This window comes from Macaca nemestrina, chromosome 5 (genome assembly GCF_043159975.1).
Source record: "Macaca nemestrina isolate mMacNem1 chromosome 5, mMacNem.hap1, whole genome shotgun sequence".
NCBI lineage: Eukaryota > Metazoa > Chordata > Mammalia > Primates > Cercopithecidae > Macaca > Macaca nemestrina.
The window spans coordinates 71,787,788-71,796,823 of NC_092129.1; positions in this window are offsets into that span (position 1 = coordinate 71,787,788).

The window sequence follows — 9,036 nt, forward strand, 5'->3', positions numbered from 1 at the left end:
GCATAACCCACATTAACCATATGTGGCCGCTCAGTGACAGTTGATTTTGCCATTTTTTTCATTGTCTATCTCCCACTTTATGTTCATCCCTTTTAAAATGGTTTAAATTCCACATGTAACCATCCTACTCACCTCTTGAATTTATCCTCAAGCTCTGTCCCTCTTGCCTTGTCATACTCACTTGGCTAACACACATCCCTTGTTAAATTCAGCTCTGCCTACTCCGTGCCTGCACCCACACTGCTGAAGATGGCTGGGGGAACACTACATTATGCTAGCTGGTCTTTGCCTTTATGATCACTAAATCAAATGCCCCTAAATGCTCTGTTTCTCTGATCAATATACTCTCCCACTTTCCTAAACAAATCTCACACTTTTTCCTGTCTTTCCAGACTTCCCCTAAATCTTCCCCCATATCTAAAGTTTCAGCTATTAACCTTGTTTCCTATTTATTATTTTAAGCAATCAAAGAGAATTTCCAGAAGCTGCCACTAGCATATGCATACATGTTGTCAGTGCCTGCATATGTTCCAATTTGTCTTCTGTTGCTAGGAATGAACTCTTTAAGCTCCTAGCTAAGGCCACCTCCTCCACTTATATATTCACTCTATCCCTTCCTGTCAACAATGTTGTTCTCTATTCCCAGCATCATGACTTTCTTTTCTCCGTGCTAGCTGATTCCCATCAGCATATAAACATGCTATTCCTCCCATATTAACAACAACAAACTTTCTTGTTCACTACCTAAACTCCATGTATTACTTCATTTCTATCCTTAGTTTTAAGAAAAATTTCTTGAAAAAGTTGTCTACACTCACTATTGGCAATTTCTCTCCTTCCATTTGCTTCCGAACTCACCACAGGCCAGCTTTCACCCCCGGCATGCCACCTTAGCTAGGTTACCAGTGACTTCTTTGCTAAACCTAGTGTTCCTATTCTCTGTCCCTATCCTGACCTATTAGAAGCATTTAGTTATTTCCTCTTTCCTTCTCAAGACAGTTTTCTCATGTGGCTTCTGAACCTACCTCTTTCCTCACTTTCTCTCTTCTGGCTGCTTCTTGGTCTCCTTTGCGGCATCCCTCTTATCTCCTCAACTTCTAGACTTTGGGGGACCAAGAGCTACATCTTTGGTGCTTTTCTATTTCCCAGCTACACTAATTCCTGGGGGATTTTATTCAATTCCATGATGTTAAATATCATGTATATGTAACGAACTCCCAAATTTCAGTATCTCGCCCAGATATTTTTTCTGAACTCCAGACTTGTATATCCAATTGCCTTCCCAGGAAGTTGAAGAGGCATCCCAAATAAAGCTGGTTCAAAACTAAATCTGTGACCTTTTCATCCAAACTTGCCCCATTGTCTGGCTTCCTCACATCATTTAATGGTAACTTCTATCCTTTTCAGTTGCTCAAGCCTAAAGTCTTGACGTCATACTTGACAATTCTTTTTTCTCATGGCTCACCTTCAGTCCATTGGCAAACATGTTGATTCTATTTTTAAAACATATTCAGAGAATGTCCTTGTTCTTAGAAAAGACTCTAAAATATTTAGCAATTGTAGGGCATGGTGTCCCTAACATACTTTCCAGTAGTTCAGAAAACATAATATAATGAAACATAGAGAAGGATGGATGAAGAAAGTAAATGGAGCAGAATGTCAACGAACTGATGAATCTGGTTGAAAGGCATCCAGGGAGTTCTGTGTAATACTCTAGAAACTTTTCTGTAGGTTACAAAGTCTAATAATGAATCTAAAATCTGTTACTTATCAGCTCCACCGTTACTACCCTAGACACCATCTCTAACCTTCAGGCTACTCTTTTCTTTTCTTTTTCTTTTGTTTTTTTAGACAGAGTCTCACTCTGTTGCCCAGGCTGGAGTGCAGTGGCATGATTTCGGCTCACTGCAACCCCCACTTCCTGGGTTCAAGCAATTCTCTGCCTCAGCGTCCTGAGTAGCTGGGATTACAGGCGCCCACCACCACACCCGGCTAATTTTTTGTATTTTTAATAGAGACACGGTTTCACCATCTTGGCCAGGTTGGTCTTGAACTCCTGACCTCATGATCCACCCACCTCAGCCTTGCAAAGTGCCAGGTAAATTACAGGTGTGAGCGTCCGTGCCTGGCTGCCTTCAGGCTACTCTTAATGTAACAGTCACATAAATGTTATTATAGCATAAACCAGATGATGTTACTCCTTTGCTCAAAACCCTCTAATAGCATTTCATATTACTTACAGTGAAGTCCTCTTATGATCTAGAAAGCCCTACATGATTTGCCCCATCTCCTCATTAACTACCTAGCCCCAACTGCAACCCTCCCCTTCACTCACTGACCTGCAGCTGCCTCCTTGATGTTCCTGAAGGTTACTAAGCAAGCTCCCACTGCAGGACCTTTTTCTATGATATTCTCTCTGTAGGCAAATTCAATCCTGAAAGTTACTCATATTCACACGTCTGGCCTTCTAACTTTTTTCATGTCTTCAATCGAAGCATTACCCTCTCAGTGAACAATTTCCTCAATGTCCTGTATAAAATTTTTAAATACTCTCCACTCTTCTTTGAACATTCTACCTTTATTCCATACTTTCTTTTTTCCTGCAGCAGTCAGCACTAACTTTGTGTATATATATATATATATATATATATATATATATATATATACACACACACACACACACACACACACATTCTACTTTTCTAATTTATTTTGTGTCTGTCCCTAAAATTTAAGCTCCATGAGGGTAGCTATTTTAGTCTATTTGTTAACTCTTATGTTCTTAGCATTTAAAACAATTTATGTTTGTTGAATAAATAAATAAATGAATGAACATACCAATCTCACTATGCCTTCTGGAATTCTACATACCATCAATTATAAAGTTACGTTATTACCAAACCCATTAGAAACTGATTGCTCAAATCTCTGAGACATCCTCATCTTCAACGGGTCATCAATTAGTATAATCCCATGTTTCATAGTATAAAGTAATAGAAAAATATATTTTTTTCTCTTCAGCTCTTAATATTATCCTTTCTTTTTGGTTCATATTTTTAAACTACTCTAAAACACTTATGTCACTGTGCTTTTGGCTCTGTTTGGATATACAGTTTTATGTCTGAAATGGTTTCTCGTAAGTAGACAGCTCTGAAATCTCCTGATAATCCACTTCTGAGATGTTGTAGAGCTTTTCATATTCCCCTTGAGTTTGTGTAAGTATTTGGGAATTTTGGCAACTTTTCTTTGCTTTTCATCCTGTGTTAATATCATCTACCTTTTGTCTGTCCTTATTTTTATTTTTTTCCCAAAGATTCTTAACTTTTTCTGGATCTTAAGCTTTTTTGTAGGCCACTATCAGTCTATCTGACTTGTGCATAATGACTTTGCCAAATACTATTTAGAACTGAGCTTTTGTTTACAAGATAACTGTGCCAGTAATGACATCAGGTTGTAGCTGGGTTTGCAGTGGGAGAGGATCATGTGGATTAAATCATTTCTTAACTGGATTCCTACCAAGAGTGTTCCAGAGTGACTGAGTGAACTCACTAGTACACACAGTTTTATCCACCACTTGGAAATACTTCAAGGAGCCTCTGAAAAGAAAAGACCATCTTTACTTGTGAGTTTCTCCTTCCTGGTTTATTTTATTACCCATATCTATTTCCAGCTGGAAAATTTGTGAGATATCACCATAATCATATTTCTGGATGAACATGTATCAGTTCAGATGCATTGTGATGCCAGGAAAAGAAAAGCCAGTGGACACAGGCAAAAATAAAAATAAAGATGATTTATTAGCTTGGAAAAATCCAAAAGGATAAGTTTCAGGATTCATCCAAGTTTACATCAATGATCTGTTTTCTTTCTATCCTTCTCTTCTGCTGTCCACATGTTGAGTTCATTCTGAGGTTGATCCTTATGTTTGTGGGATGTGTACCTGCAATAATTAGACTGGCACATACTTTTGATTCACCCACTGAGAGAGAAAGTATTTATGTCTAAAAGTTCCAGGCAAATGTGTTGAATATTGCTCTGATTAGGCTAGCTTAGGTTCTGTGCCTAGTGGCCTCCTCCCAATCACTGTGGCCAAGAAAAATAAAATGTTCTGATTACCTTTCACCCAGTCAGACCCATCAATGGCATAAGATCTTCCTGAAGCAAATGGCCTACATAGCAAAATGTACATACCTGTATTTGGCCCCAAAAGGAACGAGAAGTCAGAAGTCACACATGAGGGTAATATGAAGTGAAGCGCATTTTATTTTGGTTTGTTTTATTCAAAGGGCCAATTACAAAGTGTGAATGGGGCATAGTGGAACCATAAGTCATAGCCAGCGAACTTGGAGTGAGCAACAGCAGAGCCGCTACTGATCCCAGGCCCAGAGGAAATCAGGGAGGGAGAGCTTACTGGAACGCAGAGGTAGAGTCCTATAGAGAATAACATGTTGATAGGAGCAATGACCCTGGGAGAACACAGGTAACCTCAGAGGAGCTTAGGGAGGGAACTAGCAAAATTAGCACTCTGATATTCTTGCTTTCTCCTGCTTCTATTGGGATTCCCCATTGTTTAAAACAAACCAGAAGCCTGAGGATGCAGGAGCAGTGTGATGTTGTTCACATTGGTCATTCTTCCAGGACAGAGCAGGGTGGAAAAGGACAGGAACAAATGGGAAGTATTCTGGGCAGTGTCTGAATTAAATCATGGGTACTGTAAAGAAGACAGGAGAGGACAATAAATGCTAGAGAGACAGCCAGTCAATGCTGCCTACAGACCAGAAGTGTTTGACTCACTAATCTTACCAAGACGCCTTCAGATACTTAGGACAACACCTAGTATTCCAAAAAATAATACAAAACAAAAAGCCTTTTAAATATAATGCCACTCTATCTATCTATCTATCTATCTATCTATCTATCTATCTATCTATCTATCTATCTATTCTCCTACCTCAATGACGAGAAGCATAGACCAACTATGTATCTTAATTAACCCTATTGATTGTCATCAGCTATATCACCAGTTACAGAAAGGATATTGACTAATGATGGCTCATATTGCTTAACTTCTAGGACAGCTTCATGGCTGAAAATGTTCTGTATGTGAAAGATGATCATATGGATGATAGAGAAGTCATATTCTCTCTTTCTTGAAGATCAAATAATAGAAAAATGAGTTCACAAAGCAGGAAATATTTTGATTAAATAGAGGTAGATATTTTTGGTAATCAGATATGTTAAACTCTAAAAGGTTTTTTTTCCCCCCCGATTATCTTTGAGCACCATTTTGCAATTTCTCTGCCTATGTTCTAAAATCCTTCTGGCAACCAGTGGGGCCTAAAATGGATATAATTAATTTCAGCTCCCCAAGCACAGAATTACTGTGTGTCCCGGGGGGCTCCCACTGTGACAACTGCTATGGTTGTAGGGGCAGTGGACTTCATTCCATCTCCATCCAGAGCTAGCCTTGGGCAATTCAGATGACCAAGTCATCACACTGCAGAGCAGGTTCCTCAACTGCCTCCTTCATTCACTTCATATGTCATGATAAGGATAAAAGCATAAAATGATAGGCTAGACCAGCAAAGGTAGGTCTCAAAATCCAGGCAGATATGCCAAGTTAGGGCATACAAGATTCGTTCAGTCACTCAATATTTATTAAGTACCTACTACATATGTGCCAGGCAATGTTTTTCGTGCTTTCTAGAGCAGTGCACTGGAAAAAAAAGAAAGAAAGAAAATCTTGTATTCATAAAGTTTATCTTCTAGTGGAGAATGTAGACAGCAAACAATGTCCATACAAATATATACCATATTGGATAATAATGGCTGCTAGGGAGAAAATATATAGCAGAGAAGAGATAAAAGATGTGTCAAGTCAGTGGCTGAAATTTTAGTTTTTCTGAATTTCTGAAAATAGTCCTGAGAAAAGTAAATGAGGATATCATAAGGAGGATAGCTGGGGAAAACATTCTGGGGAGAGCAAAGAGCAAGGGCAAAGGCCCTGAGGTTGAAAACTTCCTGTTCTATTTAAGGAAGGAGAAGGAAGCTAGAGTAGCCAGAATGGAGTGGGTGAGGGGGAGATAAAGTCATAGAAATGATGGTGGTGGTGAAGATGAACTGTATAAGTCTGGTAGGTCATTATAGGGAATTTGTTATTATTCCAGGAGAGGTAGGAATCCCCTGGATAGCCCTGAACACAAGAATGGCGTGAAGTGACTTGTGTTTACAGGAGATAACTGACTACTGTGTTGAGAATAGATGGACAGATTGAAGTCAGAAGGAGAGAGACCAATTAGGAGTCCATTGCTACAACACAGTGAAAGGGGATGGTGGCTTGGAAGAGGGTGGTGGTGATGAAGGTGGTGAGAAGTGATCACATTCTTGATACATTTGGAAACGTGTAAGATTTATTCACAGACTGGATGTGAATAAAGATGGAAAAATCATCAGGATGTTAAGATCAGTGGAATGTTTCCAAAGATTTCTCATGAGAAAATTGGAGTTCTAACAGGTCTGAAATTAAAAGGGCATCCTTCTCATAGGATAAGTTCCGAGTGAAATTCTGGACCAATCAGAATGGGTGGAATAACAAAGATTCTAAGCCCAGGATAACATCCAGAGTGAATCAAGGTGATGTAAGAATGGCTGAGAATGACTGGCACATCTCCAGGCAGGAAGGCATCAGGCATGTCTAAGAACATGCATCATGGTAATTTCGACTGTGGCAAATTTGGAGTATTAGGCAGTAGTTTGGTCATTATGGAAAAAGACAGCCACTCATTGGCTCAGAGAAGGGTCTAGTTAAAGAGAATCAAGGCTAGAGCTGGGCTGGCAGCATAACCAATATGCTGCTTAGCTGCTGAGCTACAGTCCTGCAGTCCTCTTTATATTGTTTTAGCTAATCCAGGTCTGATATTAGAGGCCAGGACTGGGCTGAAACCTAATGGGAAGTGTAGCAGGTTAAATGACAGGAAGCCAGGCAAGCTAAGAGCCAGAAGCAATGCACCTGGAAGTCTTATCTCTCTTGAAGACTCAAATACTAACAGAACAGGAAGGTCAGTAATAATGACAGAGATATTTTTATCTTTCTGGGGCTCCTACAGCCTGTATTGCTTCAGCTGCTGCCCCAAGGACTTTCTGACAATGCATCAGTCTGCATTTACTAGAGGTGGCTCCCGGGACTTCTTTAGACTGGGTTCCTGCTACTCCTGACTGTTATTGGGTTAAAGAAAAGAAGTAAATTTCCAGATAGAGATATATAAATTGAAAAAAGCATGGAAGTAAGAAATTATTTGACGTGTAGAAATGATGAAGAGTCACATTTTGTTGAAATGGGGGACTGGCAAAAGCTGAATCCAGGAAGAATGGCTTTTAAGACCAAGGTGATTCATCTCTATGTGGAGTCATTAACAATTCGTGAGGAAGGAAGTAACAGCATGGGTGCTGCATTTAAAAAAGCTTTATGCAACCTCAGGGAAAGGACAGATTTGCCTGCTAGGGCTACCAGAGCAAAATACCTGACACTGAGTGGCTGAAACAACAGAAATTTATTGTCTCACAGTTCTGGAGGCTGGAAGTCTGAAACCGAGGAACTACCAGTGTTGGTTTCTATTAAGGCCTCTCTCCTTGGCTTGCAGGTGGCTGGTAGCCTTCTCACTGTGTCCTCACATGGCCTTTTCTCTGTGCCTGAGCATCCCCGGTGTCTCTATGTCTCCTCATAAGGACACCAGTCATTTTGGATTAATGTCCCCATTCTTCTAACGTCATTTAACCTTCATTACTTTTGTGAAGGCCCTATCTCCAAATATAGTCACATTGAAGGTTAGGACTTCAATATATGAATTTGGCGGGGACACAATCCATCCAAAACAGAAAGCCAAGCCAAGAATAGTGTTATCAGTTTACTGCGGGGAGGAAATTGGGATCTGAACTAAGCTGATCATAGTGGAAAGGAAAAGAAGGTGGCTCTGAAAGACATTTCATAGGTAAAAGCTATAATAACTGAGCAGTTGACTCAATATAGAAGCCAAGAGAGAGAAATCAATGACAAATCATAAGTATTCAACCTGGGTAGCAAGGAGAAAGATTCTGACCTTAAACAAACATGGGTTCTTTTTCTATGTGTATTTGCATCTTTCACTTTGTCCTTCATTTAGTTTCTCTAGATACCACACTTCCACCCTCATTTCTTTCTCTACTTCTATCTCCTCCAATTTGCTACTGCAGCAGAAATTCTGACATTCTCCACTTGGTTAATCTTCCTTAAGACAATTCCAGGAAACAAATCCTCCATAGAAACAAATCCAACATATCACTTCTACTGTGCCCTGTTCTGTCCCTCTTCCTAAATTGTCAGGCAGTGCAGTTGTTTCTTTTTGATTGCTTTATCTGTTTGCTAGTTCCTCTGTTGCTCTTGGTTAATCTTCCTCCCTCCTATTTCTGTTGTCATTTTTTATTCAGTCTCAGCTATTGCCAAAACCATCATGTCCAAGTTATTACTTGATGATTTACATGTAAAGAGACGATTTTAAAGGTAGTTTATTATGAAGGAGGGAAGCGCAGTACAAATAAAAAGAACCATTTTATAAATGATCTCATGTACTTTTGGAACTCAATCTCCCGAAGTAGTACTGACTAAAATGTGGAAGGTGACACAAACTCAGAAATGAGGGACCCCACATAGGAGGTTATGAAAGAGACAGGTTAGACAAATTTATGGACCATCGTTAGAAAACAGGTTATGATGTAGACCAAAGGCAGAGAATAGACTCCCTCAGAAATAACACCACACGTCTACAACCATCTGATCGTCGACAAACCTGGCAAACATAAGCAATGGAGAAAGGATTCCCTGTTTAATAAATGGTGCTGGGAAAACTGGCTACCCATATGCAGAAAACTGAAACTGGACCCTTTCCTTACACCTTATACAAAAATTAACTCATGGTGGATTGAAGACTTAAATGTAAAACCCAAAACCATAAAAACCCTAGAAGAAAACCTAGGCAATACCATTCAGGACATAGGCATGGG